General features: G+C 44.1%; 3 long non-coding RNA genes across 3 annotated transcripts; 1 reads left to right on the forward strand and 2 right to left on the reverse strand.

Moving 5' to 3' along the window:
• Positions 1-316: 316 nt before the first annotated feature.
• Positions 317-2,064, reverse strand: LOC308465768. Its single transcript, XR_013980563.1, has 2 exons — positions 1,951-2,064; positions 317-930 (listed from the first exon to the last, which is right to left on the reverse strand). It is a non-coding gene; the product is annotated as an uncharacterized lncRNA (long non-coding RNA).
• An 8,240-nt stretch (positions 2,065-10,304) lies between these two features.
• Positions 10,305-13,079, forward strand: LOC308465479. Its single transcript, XR_013980470.1, has 2 exons — positions 10,305-10,389; positions 12,235-13,079. It is a non-coding gene; the product is annotated as an uncharacterized lncRNA (long non-coding RNA).
• A 2,710-nt stretch (positions 13,080-15,789) lies between these two features.
• LOC308465592 lies at positions 15,790-18,347 on the reverse strand. Its single transcript, XR_013980512.1, has 2 exons — positions 18,304-18,347; positions 15,790-16,418 (listed from the first exon to the last, which is right to left on the reverse strand). It is a non-coding gene; the product is annotated as an uncharacterized lncRNA (long non-coding RNA).
• Positions 18,348-18,614: the final 267 nt, after the last annotated feature.

Consider the following 18,614-nt stretch of genomic DNA (forward strand, 5'->3'; position numbering starts at 1 on the left):
GGTACCGCTCTGGCGGGAAGGTAAACGGTGTTTCTGTGCACTGCTCTGGCTCGCCAGAAGCAGCTTAGTCATGCTGGCCACATGACCTGGAGGCTCCCTCGGCCAATAAAGCAAGATGAGCGCTGCAACCCCAGAGTCGGCCACGACTGGACCTAATGGTCAGGGGTCCCTTTACCTTTACCTTTACTGGCACAGGACCTCAGGAATTTTGCCTAGAAGAGAAGGAAGCTGCCAAGGTTCCAAACTTCTGCTTTAACTGATGGGGCTACTGCAATCTCCCACATACTGAGGTGAAAGAAGGCAAGAAGACGATGTATATGCTTTTGGTTTTTTTATTAGCTTCCATGTATACATTTAGATTTTGTATCCACAGCTATTCGAAGAGAGGAAAGGAAAAAAGGAGATCATCCCATCCACCAAATATGAGAAAGATTACGCAACAGGCATGCCTCCTGGAAGGACAACGGAGTGGAATAAAGAGGATGTGAGAAGAAACCAGGCCTGATCAGTGGAGGCAGGTGCGAACGTAAGGCACAAAGATGGGTGAATTGAAGGCGTCGGCCAGCACCGAGGAGATAGCAGCACTCAACACTTCAGAGGTTCCTCAGCACCAGCATTGCTTGGGATAGCAGCAACTGGAACCGGAGCCACCAGAGCCCTGGGAACTGCAAGAACAGCAAGATCCACAAGATCCACGAGAGCCGCCGCAAGAGCCGCTGGAACCGCAAGAGCCACTGGAACCACAAGAGCCACTGGAACCGCTGGAACCAGAACCACAGCAGGGGGAGCCACAGCAGCATGGGCAGCAGCAACAGCATGGGATGCTGCAGCACTTGCAGCAGCAAGGACAGCAGCAGCACTTGCAGGAGCAGGGACAGCAGCAGCAATTGGAGGAGCACGACATCTTGGCAACAAAGAGGGAAGGCGGAGCTGAAAGAAATTAAGGGGTTTCCCATTAAGCAACCACAATATCCTCAGGCGTATTAAAAAGCACATGAGATGCATGCCCTGCTTTAGGAAGACCAGCAGAGACATGTTTTCATTCCCGGTGAGCCTACAAGTGCATTTTGATTGCTCATGTTGCAATTCTGCTTAGCTGTGATATTGCCCTGTGCACCTCTGCCCTTTTACTTGATTGCCCGTGACAATCCAGAGCGCTGGGCATCAATCTTTGCTCAGGCTGACTGCCCAGAGCCATTTCAGCAATAGCACAGCAGGTCTTTTGTGAACTCTACTGTCTGCCAAGAGCCACAGACCATGCTGGTTCTCTCATGAATGTAAGTGTTTAAAGGGTGAGTAATATTCCAGTATTATCACTTTAGACTGATCTGAGATGTAACTTCACTACACATTGCATCAAGTGATGTAACGCTTAAAGAGAACTCATCAGAGCTTCTTTTGACACTTCATTAGATCTGAGCTTAGTGTATCTGAGAGGATTGTCTCTGAGCCCATAAAGTCCTATAATGCATCAAATGGCATGCTTGGTCAGGGGAAAAAAAATGGACTACTTTAGATTCTTCGCAAGACAATATTCAGCATTATTTCCAGTCCTAATAGCTGAATCCAAGCCTTAAGGCAAGCTCAATTTGTGTGAATAAATGCACATTTTGGATAAAACAATGTGTGTCCAAAAGACCTTCTTGAGACATTAGATTCTTTGCATTCAAGAGAGATCAAAATTTGCATCCATACAATTAGGCTTTCCTCAAGCCACATCTCCTCAGGTATCCCTGTGTAAGATAATATTGGTAATATTTGGTAATATTTCTTACCAAGAATATGGTAATATTTGGTAATATTTCTTGGTAATATTTCTTACCAAGAAGGAGATAAACAGAAAGGCAGTGCAAATGCAAAACCAGAGTTGCAAGAGTACCTCCTCGAGACCTTCGCTTCCCTACTAACAAGGACAGACCCAGAATGAATAAGCACTGGAACGGAGCTCACCTTATTCAGTAGCAGAGTTTGTTGTGGATGTTGGATCCAATGAGTGAGTGAAGGACTCCTGGGTTGAGGGTCTTTTTATAGAGATCTGTGCATCCTTTCCCAAGTCATGAGGCACTACACAAGAATGATGAGGTCTTCATGTGCTGTCCTCCACAACACCATCATCCGGTGCGTAATCCTTGATTGTGTTCATATCCTTCATTTCGGAATGTATGTTATTAAAGTTATTGTGCAGTAGTAGCACTGTAATTCTCCATCCTGTCCCAAAGGGGGGCTTTATTATTTATTTTTTAAATTTGCAGATCACTCTTCATCTGTAGATCCCAGTGCGGTTCACAGCATTAAGAAACATGGTAAAACACAAACATTTATAGTGTTTTATTTTTATTTTTAAAAACCCCCCAATTATGTTGAGGATAACAGACGCCATGTGCATTTCTCCCTTAGAGACAGAGCCTAAGGGTTTTGTTTTATAAGATTATTACCTTTTTTGCTTTATTGCCCTGTGTGAGATATATAAAAAGTACTTTTTATAATGATTTAAAGCCAATCTTGTAAAAGCCTTTAGTGTTTTCCTTATGATTTGTGGAGATGGAGCAAAAAGAGAGGTCTCTGAAATTGGGGTGATCTCCTGGCTTTTTTGGGTTTGTGTGTGTGTGTGTGTGTGTGTTGTTTTTTTTTTTTTTTAAAAAGTGATGCATCGGAAGCTGATTACTCATTGTAACAGCAACATTTTTCTCTGTAATTCCAGAGTGGAGAACCACAGGGCCGTGGGCCTAATTAGATCGACTATGGGTTCCAATTCAGCTCGAGGGGCCTTTCTCTTAAATCGCACATATGTGTTGCACACATGACACCAGAGTCAGGTCAAAATGCACCTGCCAAAGCACAATCAGAAGCCTTAGGGGAGTTCCAGTTGACCCTGGGCAAGAGAGCCTTGAAGTCATCTCAGATCAGCAGATTACTGATGGCAACAAGCCTACGGTGCAGTGGACTAGATTCTGATCAAGAGATAGGAAGATACGTCAATTTCAATTTCTCTCCCTTTGCATATATCCATTTGCACATACAGTATTGAGTAAGGGCTGTAGCCCAGTGGCAGAGCACATGCATTGCACACATAACTCATACCCCTCAACTGTCCATCCAATTTGGGGCAGCTGTGCTCTTGCACAGGTCATGTGGCTTATCTTCTCCTAGATGGGCTACCTTCCCAGGTTGGAGAACCCCATCTGCCCAACACTTCTCTCTAGAGGACATACAAAAACTGCCTTCTTGTCCATTGGGCTCACTATTAGCCTTGTCCACTCAATGTGGCAGAGTCTGTTTCTGCATGCAGGAGAAGTCCCTAACTCACCGAGGGTTTGAGCCTCATTGGATACACTCAACTGGTTTAGCTGACCAATCTTCGCCATTCATGGAGTGTGGCTGCTGCCACACACTGACAGCTTCTAGGAGACATAAATGGGAGCTGAGTGCGGGGTGGGGACCAAAGGTGAATAAACTATCCCAGAAGGATAAAGATGATAGAGAGACAAGACCTGTGGAGTGTTAATGCTGTGTGCCCCGCAATCCCATGCTGAGGTAGTAGTAGTTGTTGTTTAGTCATCTTAGTCATGTTCAACTCTCCGTGACCCCATGGACCACAGCATGTCTTGGAAACTCTCACTTTCTTCTCAAAGCTTCTCCTTTTTTATGTTCATGGAGTTTTCTTGGCAAAATACTGGAGTGGCTTGCCAGTTCCTTCTCCAGGCGGATCACATTTAGTCTAAACTCTCGGCTATTACCTGTCCATCTTGGGTGGCCCTGCACGGCATAGCTCATAGCTTCTCTGAGTTATTCAAGCCCCTTCGCCACGACAAGGCAGTGATCCATGAAGGGGCTGAGGTAGTATATATGTGTAAATAAAGCCATATGTTCTAAAGACACCATAGTCTCCAATTCAATTCAATTAACAGTCTTCAGTTGAGGAAACTAAATGTTGGGTAAGCAGTAGAACCCATGAAGTCTCTCACAGCTCTCCAAGATATCAGATGGAGGGACTTCTTCCCTGCTAAGATGTCATGGAATCATCCATCTGCTAAGATGGATCTGCCAAGATCCACATCTGCTAATATATCATGGAATTATCCAAGCAGAGTTTCTGGAGAATGAACCTGGAACATCATGTGCTCTGCCACTGACCTAGAACACTTTCTTCTTATTTTATGTGCAATGAAAGGTTACTAGCCAAGGATTTGGCTATTGGCCTTGCCCAGCCCAACAGCCCTTTAGAAGCCAGTGCTTGATGGCGTTACTTTCCACATGAAAATAATATTATTCATTCATTGATTTATATCACCTACCTCCATCTTACAGCAGAGGAATACAACAACTCTGTGCACTGTGGTTTGGATTTTTTTATATATCTGCCATCTATACTTTTACTAAACAAGAGAGGTACTCAAACACATGAAAGGGAAGAGAGAGTGCTGCATTTTCCAAAATGATGAGCCTTTCAGATGTACGACAAGCAATTCTCCTTCTCAAGCACATCAAAGGGAACTAAGGAGAAGGTGAGAAGAAATTGCTGTTCATCAAAGGAGGCAGGTGCAATGCTTAAGGCACTGAACTTGGGAAATTAATGAGTGTCAGAAGTCAGCAAGCACTGATGGTGGAGGTGGTGGTGTGGGGTAGTTTGTCAAGCTGCCAGCTCCCTGTTTGCACTGAGAGCTTCCCTCGGGGTTCTTCAGCACTTGCATTGCTCAGGATAGCAGCATTTGGAGCAGCCACAATAACCAGAACCACAGCAGGGAGGGACAGCAGCTTGCAGCAGCCACCACAGCAACAGGGAGAGCAGCCACACCTGGAACAGCATGGCATCTTTGTGATGGGGAAGAAAGGCAGAACTGAAGGAAAGCAAGATCTTGCCTGTGAACCAGCTGCAGAGCACTCAGAAATAGATATACATAAATGTTTAGCCGCATGGGGAGCAGCATATATGCTGGTTTTTATCTAATGTTTCTCCAGTCATAAATAAATACATAATAGGATAAGCTAGATCCGTGGTTAGGCAAAGAATCATAGACATAGAGAGACAACAGGACTATACAAGGGTCCCTGGTTATAAAATCATAGAAAACAGGAGATACATAGCCACTCCAGCAACATATCTCTATTTCCTCACATCCAGAAAGGCAAGAAGGGTTTTACTCTTGCTAGAAGCTTGGCCTTGCCCTCACCGGTTCTGGAAGGCTCCTATAGAAGAGTCCTGTAGGCACAGAGACTTTGCGCCTGCCCATTAGGGGAAATAAAGGTAAAGGTAAAGGTACCCCTGACCATTAGGTCCAGTCGTGACCGACTGGGGGTTGTGCACTCATCTCACTCCGCAGACAGCTCCACAGTCATGTGGCCAGCATGACAAAGCTGCTTCTGGCGAACCAGAGCAGCACACGGAAACGCCGTTTACCTTCCCGCCGGAGTACCTATTTATCTACTTGCACTTTGATGTGCTTTCGAACTGTAGGGGAAATAGGAAGCCCCAAACATATATTTTTTAGATGTCCTTTTTATGTTGAGATCTGTAGAGACACCATTGATCCTTTGCTGAAGAGGCTCACCGGTCTTTCAGACAAGTCTAAACTTAATTCTCTCCTCTTAGGCAAAGATCACAAGACGACCTGTCTGGTAGCCAGATTCTGCACCCAGATTTGTAGGCACAGATCATCCTCTAGAATAAAATAGCTTACTAGGGAAATGCTGAAGTCACCCTTTGGGGTGCCTCAGGGTCCTTTTTTTTTATGGTAGCCCAAATCTCAGTTGTACAGGTGTATGTATATAACTCAATTTTAACTCATGAGCTATTGAGGCAATCTGCTCCGATTGTATATTTTATCTTTATGAACGCTGTTTTTATTGTGTTATGTTATGTGAGCTGGTCTTTGACCGTAATAAATTACCTATCTAATACATAATAGGATAGAGAGGGGGTGGGCAATGGGGGAGAAATTTAATTCCGTTCACATTTAAAGGAAAAGCTATCAAATTGCTTCCCTTCCGGAAGTATTTTGTGAATTGAAACACAGCCGCTCTTCAAAATGTGTGCCTCTTTGAATGTTGCAGTGCAGTGCTCCAGTAAATAAACATGTACGAAAAATGCACATAGTAGGCTAAAGTTTTCATTAAAATGTGCCTAACAGTAAAAATAACATACAAAAATAGTATTAGTGAGGGATTCTTCCCCAAAATGTGTATATTAGGATAAATTTGATGATGAGTTCACCAAGAACTTAAATAAAAGAAAAAAGAAACTTATGTAGGAATGCAGAGAACTGGAAATAAGATTGGAAAAAAATTGAACTGGGGAGACTTCCGGGGTGGCGCCATCGGGAATGGCGGATTCCCTCTGATCCGGAGGGACTGGCTCCACGGAAAACGGGTCTGTTCCGCTATGGCGAAGCGGGGACCCTTTAAAAAATCACAGGCGGATGAAGCCTGTGACCATGGGACTCGGCGGGCACCTTTCACGCCCCCCCAATTCATAAAGGAACCCAATTACGGGCTCCGGAGCGAAGAGGGGCTAGTGGCGCGGTGCTGAGAGTGAACTGCTTCTTCCGTGGAGCGAAGCCGCACAGCCGTTGCCGGAGAGCGCTACCTTTTTCCTGGGACAATTTGGCTACAAAAACAACTACCCGTGAGCAGATCAAATTTGGACAATTGGACTTTAAACAACGATCTGTGAGTAGAACGGAAAATTGGATTAAGAAATTCCTCTTAATTTGGCACTGAAGCGGGAAGGTCTAAACAGGAAGTCAGCCTTCCGTTTCTTGTAGATAGATTAAAGCAAAGACATGGCAAACTAGAGTTTAGAAAATCATTTGTAAAGGATCATCTTTCATCATCTAAAACTACTGAACCCCCTTCGGAAGCAGGAGAAGAGGGGGGATTTTTTCTGGATTGTTTAAACCTGCAGAAGAGAGTGTAAAGAAAAGTAATTTCCCACCGTCTTGAACCTGGGAGCGGGGTGTCAGGACAGACGTTTTTGGGGTTGTGGAGGCTCTTAATTCTGGAGGGACTTTGAAAAATGTTTTTAAATACCACATGGAGTTTAGTGTGGAATATGGAAAAGGGACTGATTTGTCGAGAAGGGTCAAAAACACTGTCAAGTTGGAGTTCCCACGAGTGAAAGGAGCAGGAGACAAAGTAAAGTACAGGTATAAATATGAAGAAGAGCCGCGGAAGGGACATGGAAGAGACTTAAGGGCGTCGGACATAAGATTACCAGGTTAATGTGCTAGATTGATGGGATAGAAAGGACTGACAAAACCCGGGACCAGGAGGAAGAGACGCTGGATGAAGATTGGAAGAATTTTTTTTTTATTAGGATTGCTTTATAAAATTGATGAATGTTAGAAAAATGTTGGAACGAAATCATCTGGCTTTAGCAAAAATGTTAAAAGAATTATGTAAGAATATGTTATGGTTATGAGAAATTGGTATAAATAAGATCTAAGTTTCAAGTTTTAGGGTCTTTTATAGTAAGATAAGGTTAAAATAGATTAAGGTAATGTAATGACAGAATATTATGAAAAATGGAAAGGATTTGCTGTGACAATTAACAACTAGGATACAAAAAAAGGGAGGAGTGAGGAGGTCAAAGAAAGAAGGTAATGACAGTTAAGGATTTGAGAATATTGGATTTGTTTTTAAATGTTTGTGGCTTATTTTTGCTTTTTGATTGTGTTGTGTTACGTGCTTTGTTCTTATTTTTTGATTTTGATTTTTATCAATTTGTATTGTTTGACTGTGGTTTGTTTTTTTCTGTTTTTTTCTTTTTCCTTTTCTTTCTTCTTTTTTCTGTAATTCTAAAATTCTTAATAAATATCATTTTTTTTAAAAAAGGACAAACGTTTTTGGGAAATTCATTGACTATAGACAAATGCTTTTGACAGACAGTTAAAAGAAGAGAAACATAGTGATTCCATTGTTCTCGTTCACATTTTAAAGGAACAAATATTGACAAAATATCCGAAAAAGGAAACTTTGTTGTTAGATCTGCTGTTAAAAAAAGAAAAGAAAAGAAAAGAGATTGATACAAATAGAAGTTCTTCCCCTAGAGGGAGCTTGTGAAACTCTTATTAAATTTGAACTGGGGAGCTTCACAGCTGCAAACAGATTAAGATCGTGGGAACAGACTTCTGACCTTGTATAACAATGTATTCAGAGGTTCTGGTGCGTGCTTTCTGCAAGACAAGTGCTTTATTGGAACAGTTACATGAGAAGACGGATTTGATGACTGTTGCGATTAGAAATTTTGGACAGGTAGTGGGTATCTATATAGAACCCACCCAGGAATCAACTCATGAGTGTGCTCTGACAGATCAGATGAGGGAGGAGGTTGTTGCTGGACCTCGGGTGGCAGAGATGGAGGGAGCTGTGGCCCAGCAGGAACATGAGTTGTTGGATCTGACAAATGAACTTGGAAAAAGCCAGATTTGGAGAGATAGAGTTTTGTTTGGCTTGGAGATGGGGGGCTGGATAGACCCCCCTATGCAGGGGTGTTTTGACTTTTCAAGTCTGGCAATGGGCCGTGAGGAGTTGGGGGTTGTGGGGGTCCTCAACTCTGGAGGGACCTTGAAACATGCTTTTAAATACCAGGGACGTGAAAGAGACTTAAGGGCCTCAGACATAAGATTACCAGGTTAATGAACTAGATAGATGGGATAGAAAGGACTGACAAAACCCGGGACCAGGAGGAAGAGACGTTGGATGAAGATTGGAAGAAAGTTTTTTTAAAAAAAAATTATTTAGGATTGTTTTGTAGAATTAATGAGTATTAGAAAAATGTTGGAACGAAATTATTTGGCTTTAGCAGAAATATTAAAAAGAACTATGCAAGAATATGTCATGGTTATGAGAAATTGGTATAAATAAGATTTAAGTTTTAAGTTTTAGGGTTTTTTATGGTAAGATAAGGTTAAAATAGATTAAGGTAATTTAATGACAGAATATTATGAAAAATGGGAAGGATTTGCTGTGATAATTAATAACTAGAATACAAAAAAGGGAGGTGTGAGGAGGTCAATGAAATAAGGCAATGACAGTTAAAGATTTGGGAATATTGGATCTGTTTTTAAATTTTTGTGGTTTACTTTTGTTTTTTGATTTTGATGTGTTAAGTGTTTTGTTTTTGTTTTTTGATTTTGATTTTTATCGATTTGTATTGTTTGATTGCTGTTTGTTTTTCCCTTGTAATTTTAAAATGCTTAATAAATATCATTTTTTTAAAAAAAAAAAATTGAACTGGGGAGAATTTGAAGTTGACAGTCAGCCATCCTTGGTTCAGAGTCTAATGTATCTCAGGCTTGCTGTCTTTGCTTATCATAAGATTAGAAAAATAGAGAAATAGAGGGCATTCCAACTGATCTATCCTTCCATCCTTGAATCCATAGGAGCCAACTCCTAGAGGTCTTCAGCCCCCCAATAAAATATTTGAGGGGGCCCCAAAAGTTGATGTGCTTTGCCATTCAAATAGTGTCCATGCACTATGTCATGTGATTGATTATGCAGGGCAGGGCTTAACCCCCCCCCCCCCAATATTTTATTCAAGTTGGGATCCCTGCATGAATCATCACAGGCTTGCTGTCATCACTCATCAGATGAACCAAGATTATCTCAAGCAACTCTGGGCTAAGAACCATTGTAAACCCCAAGGCTTCTGATTTTGTTTTGACAGCTGTGCTTCCTCTTGATTTTGAGGTCATGTGTGGGGCAGGTGGGTGCAGTTGGGGGGGGAGGCCCCATGGGCTGAATTGGAACACCTAATTAGCCCCACAGTCATGTGGTTCCCTGTTCTTGAATCGCTGAGAAAAATTGTCACCATACGCCATCAACCTCCAATGCGTCACTTAGAAAAAGAATCTCCCCTCACATCAGAACTCACGCTGAACTTCAGAGACCCCTCCTTTTGCTCTACCTCCACAAATTATGAAGAAAAAAAGAGGTAAACCTTAAATAACATTGGCCTGGAGTCATCATCACAAGTGCTTTATTATGCTACGGAGGGTAGTAAAAAAATAAGGTCATGATCTTAAACAAAACAAAACAAAATCCTTAGGCTCTGGATCTCAGGGACAAATGCATACAAACTCCATTCATCTCGACATCATTGTTCTTTAAGGCAGCCCTATAAATGCCCCCTTTGGACAGGATGGAGAATCACAGTGTTAGTTACTGCAAAATAGCTTTAATCACATACACTCAAAAATGAAGGGTAGGAACACAGTCCAGGATTACGCACTGGATGATGGTGTTGTGGAGGACAATATTTGGAGACCTCGTCATTCTTGTGTGGTGCCTCATCACTTGGGAAAGGATGCACAGATCTCTATAAAAGATCCGCAATTCAGGAGTTATTCACTCACTCGTTGGATCCGATAATCACAACAAACTCTACTACAGGTAAGCCCTATTCCAGTTTTGTTCATTTCTGCTGTGTCCTTATTTGAAGGGAAACAAAGGTTATTGAGATAGTATTCTTGTAACTCTGCTTTTGCACAGCCTGACTATTATCAGTGTCCTTCTTGATATTTTGATATCTTGATATTTTGCCCTTTGAGGAGATGTTGCTAGAGGGAAGCATAATTGTACAGATTCCAATTCTAATCCTAGATTTACATCAGGTTCCTCACTGGAGCAAGGTGGTTTGATTATATTACTTCAATCCTGGCCCAACTGCACTGACTACCATTTAGTTTCTGGGTCCATTTCAAAGTGCTGGCTTTAAACCTTTAAATGTCTCAGGACTGCAGCACCTCAGAGACCACCTCAGGGCCGGATTTAGGTTTGATGAGGCCCTAAGCTACTGCAGGTAATGGGGCCCTTTATATGCCCAGCTGTCACTGTTTTTTGTGTTGAATATATGCTATTTGGTAATTTATGGACCTAATAGGTATCTAAAGCCATTTGCACGTATTGCCATGCAACCAGTCCATGCAGAATATAGGCACCCTATATATAGAAAGGAGCAAACCAGTGATATTTTAGGAAGCAGGTTAGCAGGCGAGGCCCATGACTTACATCATAGGAGCCTACACAACACAAAACACTGTTGCTGTATGTAGGTTTTATTTCTATTTTTTTATCTTTTATTTTGGAAATGTACATCCAGTTGTTTTTTCCTTTAAATTTTTTGGGGGTGCCCAAGAGAGCGGGGCCCTAAGCAATAGCTTGTTTAACTTATACGTAAATCTGGCACTGGACCACCAGCCCCAATTTGAACTGACTCAGACCCTGCAATCATGATCTGAGGTCCTTCTTTGTGTTCCCCCTACAAGAGGTATCTGGAGGATGACAACACAAGAACGGTCCTTTTCTGAGTTGGTTCCCCATTTGCGGGATGCTCTCTGTTGAGAGACTTGCCTGATGCCTTCACTACATATCTTAAGGGACCAGGCAAAAACGTTTCTCTGTAGCCAGGCTTTTGGCTGATTAAACGTTTTATGGCCTCTTAAACGGGTTTGTTGTATAGGGGTTATTTGATTGTTTCTGTTTTGTTATGTATCCCCCCCCCCGCCATTTTGTATTTTTATGCTGTGAACCACCCTGTCGCCTTCAGATGAAGGGGGTATACAAATTTAATGAATAAAAATTGAACAAATAAAGCTACAATGCTCTAGATTGCTTGCGAACAATCAAGTAGAAAGGTAGAGGTAATGTAGCCAGGACAATATTGAACCCAAGCAAAAGTGAAGTTAGATAGTTTATCAGAAAAAATAAAGAACCAATCAAAACAGGAATTTATCTCAAAATGGGAAGTTATTTGAAAAACAGCTACAGTAGCTGAAACTCTGTCGCAGTGTTTGAGTAACTTTAGTAGTAGATTTAAGAAAGATCTGAAATCTAAGATGAATCAATAATTAGTTAATTTAAGATAAAAATGTGTATTGGCAACAAATAATAGATAATTGAAATAAGGAATGGACGGGAGGTGGGGTCTATATTCCAAGGACCACTTTTTGCTTTATTGATTTGTAACTAAGATTGCCTTTATCACTGTTTTGTTTGTATTTTTTTGTCTTGTCTTTTTCTTTTTTGGTGTATCAATAATTTATTATTTTTTAAAAAAGAACCCAAGCAAGAGTGTAATAACAAAAAACACACTTTTAGGATCGCTGAGATGGGAGGACAATATTTGAAAATCATTTCTCTATTGGTCTTCCTAATGCAGAGCGTGTATCTAATGTGTTTCCAATATGCCTGCGGACGTTCTGTTTGCTTAATGGGGAATCCCTTGATTTCTTTCAGCTCCGCCTTCCTTCTCCATTGCTGAGATGTCGTGCTGCTTCTGTTGTGGTTGCTCCCCCTGCTGCTGCAGCTATTGTCCTTGCTGCTGCTGCTGCTGTCCTTGCTGCCCCTGCTGCTGCCCCTGCTGCTGCTGCCCCTGCTGTGGTTCTGGTAGTAGTGGCTCTAGCAGTGGTGGTTCCTCTTGCTGCTGCCCTAGCCAAGGTGGCTCCAGCAGTGGCAGTTCCTCTTGTTGCTGCCCTAGCCAAGGTGGCTGCAGCAGTGGTGGTTCCTCTTGCTGCTGCCCTAGGCAAGGTGGCTGCAGCAGTGGCGGTTCCTCTTGTTGCTGCCCTAGCCAAGGTGGCTGCAGCAGTGGTGGTTCCTCTTGCTGCTGCCCTAGCCAAGGTGGCTGCAGCAGTGGCGGTTCCTCTTGTTGCTGCCCTAGCCAAAGTGGCTGCAGCAGTGGTGGTTCCTCTTGCTGCTGCCCTAGCCAAGGTGGCTGCAGCAGTGGTGGTTCCTCTTGCTGCTGCCCTAGGCAAGGTGGCTGCAGCAGTGGTGGTTCCTCTTGCTGCTACCCTAGGCAAGGAGGCTGGTGCTGAAGAAATTCAGTCTTGAGACCTGCTGCCTCATCAGCACTGCCTGATGTCTCGAATCCACCAGTGCCTAAGTGTTACATTTGCACCTGCCTCCTTGTTGAACCCTAAATTCTTCTGATCTTCTCTTTACTTTGTTGTCCTTTAAGGAGGCATGCCACACGAGTTCTCTTTATTATAGGATTATCTCTCTTTCCTTTCTTCTCTTTGAATCGCTCCTCTGCAGATACAAAATCTAACCGAATTCACAGCAAGTAATAAAAATCCCAAAGCATCTATGTCATCTTCTTGCCTTCTTTCACCTCGATACATGGGAAATTGCAGTAGCTTCATGAAGTAATGCAGAGGGTTGCAACCAAGGGGTCTTCATTCTCTTCTGAGCAAAATCTCCGAGGTCACTTGGGCAGCCCCAGAGACAAAAGTGAGCAGAACAATGGATGCAAATGTTATCTATATTCAGGAGGCTGGTTTCTACACATATCCATACAAACACTGATCTCAGGCGGGCAAGCAAGCTCCGATAAGAATGAATGAGTCCCTGGAAGTTTTATGTACATTTATTTACAATTTACATCCAGAGAGCAGCTTTGGGCCTGCTGCCATTAGCTAAGAGTTGGTCACTCTGATTCTCCGCCCCATCACAACACGTAGGGCACCAAAGTCCAGTCCTTCCTCTTTTGTACTTCCATCGCATCTTAACCCTTTCAGCTCTTCTGGTTCAAGGAGAAGGTGGGTGAACTACCCCCCTGGCTATCAAACGACAATTCCTCCAAACACTGTCTCCCTCCTGGTTGCATAGCAACCCCCTCAATGTCTTCTATCGCCTCCCCTCCCTCTGCCTGTGAGCTCTCCAAGTCTGGGAACTCTTGATAAAGGGGGGCCAAACTAACCCACTCCTGCTACAATCTCTTGCTTCCAGAGTCAGACTCTGGCTCCCTTTGTACTGTCAGTCCTTCATCTCCAGAGTCTGACTCTTCCCAGGTGTTCTATTCAGCCACATCCCCGACACATCTCTATCCTCAACTGAAGCAAAGAAGAAGCTTTTTTGAGTTCTGAGAAATGTTCCCTCTAGATAAAAACATCAGTGGAGGCTTGTGAGTAGGGCTGGTTATGGTTTGATTCCATTTGGAAAGAGAACGTTTTTATGGAGGAATTGTGACCTGCCAACTAGAGGTAACAGATCTCAAACATGTCAGGAGTGCAGCCTACACTCGAGTAGGACCCTGGCAGAGACACATGCCCGACTGGCATGTTCTCTCCCACCTGGTCAATCATTCGGGAGCTTCAAAAGCTTTCTTCAGCCCGAACATCACAGTGACCAATGCCAACCGACACTGGCACACTTAGGGATCTGCAGAGTTGCACATCATGCGTGACAGACCTCAGCAACTCAGCATTTTGGCTAATCTACTTTATTTACATATAAACACACAAGGAGCACTGCAACATGGCTCCCTCTCTCTCTAGCATCAGACAGCAAAGAGAAAAAGAACAAAGGACAATAGTCCCACTTCACGGCACACAGTAACACAAACCTCCTGTCTCCGTCACTTCCCACTCTGTGGAGTCAAAACATATACCGTCATGTGAAAGACAAACAATCCTATGACTGCAATCATAGATCAGGAATTCTAACAAAACATTGGTATGTTCAGTTGAAGGGCCCTAATCGGGGGAAGCCCAGCCATCCCACATGACACTTGGTGGGCATGAAGTCAGCATCCTCAGCATAGCCCGGCCTGGTTCTCTCCATGAGCATTGGTTCCTCAGACATCAAGAGAGGAGAATCGAGGTTGCCTGCTTCATGCCCTCTCAAAAATCCACACCTAGGGCCACAGCCCCTCTGGCACCACCACCCCACGCTACATGTCAGGGATGTTCCCATGCTGGCAGACAGAGAGGAATCCGAAGAGGAGGGAAGAGAGCCACAGAGTAGAAGAAACCTGATTCCTTCACACAGTGAAAGCGAGATAAGCCTATCTCACTCAGGAATGCAGCCTGTCAGTTCTGAAAGTAACACAGAGCTGAAAGAACAGGATGCAGGAGAAAAAAGGGGGTTAGGCTCGACTCCAGAGGAGGAGGGGGGGCTAGCAGGTCCAGAATCTTGAAAAAGCCGGAGATTGAGTCTTTTAGAAACCAGAAAGAGGTGGGGGAAGAGGTGGAGACTGGCTTGCTTCAGCTGGAAAAAGAATCTAGTCAAGTCAAATGACTCCAACAATGACGGATGAGTTAAGGAAGCTCTGACCGCTGAACCCTGTACAGTCAATATATATCATATGTGTGAAAGAGCATACAAAGCTCCTTCGCAGCACATTCACATTGTTTGTCCATTTAGCCCAGTATCATTTATGTCAGCTTGGAGCAGCTCTTCAAGAACTCAGGTCCTGGATCCCTCAAGTTGAATATGTAGTACATTGGAATTGGTATGGCCTCCATCCAAAGCATGCACTCCTTATGCACATTGAACTGTTGGAAGGTCTCCCCACCCTTAATTTTTACCACCAAAATCCTACCCAATAAAGAGAATTTCATCCTCCCCCATGTATCCATACCTTGTCCAATCTTACTCCACACAACCACTTAATTGTTCTGGATCAGATTAGCTTTCTTATTTGTTATCCAAATACAGTGGTACCTTGGTTTAAGAACAGTCTAGTTTATGAACAACTTGGATTAAGAACGCTGCAAACCTGGAAGTAGGTGTTTTGGTTTGTGAACTTTGCATTGGAAGCAGAACATGTTCCTCTTCCTGTTGAGTGTGTTCCATTTGTAAATTGAGTCCCCCGCTGCTATGGGAAAGCACGCCTTGGTTTAAGAACGCTTTGGTTTAAGAATGGACTTCTGGAACGGATTAAGTTCGTAAACCAAGGTACCACTGTATTTCACTTTCTTCTCCACCTTAATACCCGATATTTTTTGCACCTGGGTTCGCAGCAGCACTCTTGGAGATGTGTATTCATGCAACAAATTAAAATAAGACTATGTATGATAGTTTACCATTTTATTCATCGTCATGCGGGCAACTACATGCTACAACAATAGAGGAGTTAGGAAGGAGAAGAGAAGAGACAGAAAGGTGAGCATCCCACTCATTGAGGTGGTCATGGGGACACTGTTAGAAATACCTTGGGGAATTTCATTGTGAAGGGTAAAGAAAGAAGAGAGGAATCTACAATGTGTGGGGGTGGGGAGAGAAGGAAGGTACAGAGTTGAGACACTGAGCTCAGCAAGTAGTCAACCATAGGTCACTGAAACCAGTGCTATCAAGCTGATAGTGTTGGTAATGGTGGTGGCTCTGGACCACAAGCCATAGACACCTGCTTGCCTTCAGAGCATCCCTTGGCGTCCTTCAGCACCTGCATTGCTTGGGATAGCAGCATGTGGAACCGCAGCAGGAAGACCCACAGCACCCGGAACCACAGCAGGGGGGACAGCAGCAGGAGGACTGTCCTCCACAGCAGCCGCTGCAGCAAGACTGACCGCAGCAGCAGGGGGAGCAGCCACAGCAGGGGGAGCAGCAGCAGCAGGGGGAACCGCAGGACGGCTTGCAGCAGCAGGGAGAGCAGCCACACTGGGAACAGCACGACATATTTGCAGTGGGGAAGGTAGACAGCACTGAAAGGGAAGAAGACATTGCCCTTGAACCAACCACATCATCCTCAGACACATTAAACTATCTACATGTCAGTGCCCTGCATTGTGGAGACTGGCAAAAGTGGGATTTGGACTTAATGTTTCTATGCTCAGCAGTGCTCTTAGTGCACCTAAGGGCTGCCACCCTCCAAAGTTTAGATCTGAAGTCTCTGTGGCTTTACATCTACAAGGTTTTACTTGAGAAATAATATGGGATAGACAGAGTCTGGAATGCTGCTTTGTTATAAACCCTTGGAAGTGGGTGTCTAATTATTATTTATTTATTTATTTATACCCCGCCCTCCCCAGCCAAGGCCGGGCTCAGGGCGGCTAACAAGCAATAATAAAAACAAGTTGAATGAATACAACTTAAAAACAAGATTAAAATACAACATTAAAATATTGAAACATTAAAATATTAAAATACAGCCTAATCACAGGAGGAGAAAGGAAAAAGAAAAAAAGAAAGAGGGGGAGGGGGAGGCGAGGGAATCAAATTGGCTCCAAGCCAAAGGCCAGGTGGAACAACTCTGTCTTACAGGCCCTGCGGAAAGAAATCAGATCCTGCAGGGCCCTGGTCTCATGAGGCAAAGCGTTCCACCAGGCTGGAGCCAGTGTTGAAAAGGCCCTGGCTCTGGTTGAAGCTAATCTAACTTCCTTAGGGACCACTAGAGTGTTGCTATTTATGGACCTTGAGGCTCTCCGTGGGGCATACCGGGAGAGGCGGTCCCGTAGGTACGAGGGTCCGAGGCCATGAAGAGCTTTAAAGGTCAAAACCAGCACCTTAAATCTGACCCTGTACTCCACTGGGAGCCAGTGCAGCTGGAAAAGCACTGGGTGAATATGCCCCCATGGCAGAGACCCCGTGAGGAGCCTCACTGCAGCATTCTGCACCCGCTGGAGTTTCTGGGCCAGCTCCAAGGGCAGCCCCGCGTAGAGCAAATTACAGTAGTCAAGCCTGGAAGTGACCGTCACATGGATCACTGTGGCCAGGTCAGGGCGGGAAAGGTAAGGGACTGAGCCTCTTGAGCTTGCCAATCAGAAGGTCAGCAGTTTGAATCTCCACGATGCAGTGAGCTCCCATTGCTCTGTCCCAGCTCCTGTCAACCTAGCAGTTCAAAAGCATGCCAGTCCAAGTAGATAAAAAGGTACCGCTGAGGCGGGAAGGTAAATGGCATTTCTGTGTGCTCTGGTTTCCGTCACAGTGTTCTGTTGCACCAGAAGTGGTTTAGTCCTGCTGGTCACATGACCAAAAAAAACTGTCTGTGGGCAAACGCCGGCTCCCTCGGCCTGAAAGCGAGATGAGTGCCACAACCCCATAGTCGCCTTTGACTGGACCTAACCATCCAGGTTAAGTCCATCCATTTCTTAAGGAAATCAGCCCTGAGTGCTCACTTGAAGGACAGATCCTGAAGCTGAGGCACCAATATTTTGGCCACCTCATAAAAAGAGAAGACTCCCTGGAAAAGACCCTGATTGAGGGCACAAGGAGAAGGGGATGACAGAGGACAAGATGGTTGGACAGTGTTCTCAAAGCTACCAGCATGAGTTTGACCAAACTGCGGGAGGCAGTGGAAGACAGGAGGGCCTGGCGTGCTCTGGTCCATGGGGTCACGAAAAGTGCTCTGGTCCATGGGGTCACAACTAAATGACTAAACAACAACCATCCAGGGGTCCTTTACCTTTTTACCTTACCTAAACCCTGGGATAGTCTGCCCATAATGTGGCAAGAGGCCCAGAATGGTTCCGAAGCATAAAATCAATGGTGCGAACTAGTGCCTTTGCAAGATCAGAGTCGTTGGGAGGCCTTAGCTCCCCTGTGGTCAAGAAAGCAACAACAATGAGCAAACTCTGCTCATTGACTTACCTTGTTCAGCAGGAGGAGTTGGCGTGAGTTTAGGATCCAGTGATTGTGTGAAGAACTGCTGAGGGTGGGGCTTTTTATATGGCTCTGTAGACCCTTCCCCCAGCAATGAGGCATGACTCAAGAATGCTGACGTCTCCCTTAATCCTCAATGGTTGGCCTCTACCGCACCGTCATCCAGTGTGCATGCTTGACTGTGTGGACATCCTTCATTTTTAAATGTATGTGATTAAAGATATTCAACAGTAGTTAACCCTGTCATTCTCCCTCCTGTCCAAAGGAGTCATTTATAGGATTGCTTTGAAAAGGATTAT

Source organism: Podarcis pityusensis (assembly GCF_964106645.2).
Source record: "Podarcis pityusensis genome assembly, chromosome: 16".
Taxonomy (NCBI): Eukaryota; Metazoa; Chordata; class Lepidosauria; order Squamata; family Lacertidae; genus Podarcis; species Podarcis pityusensis.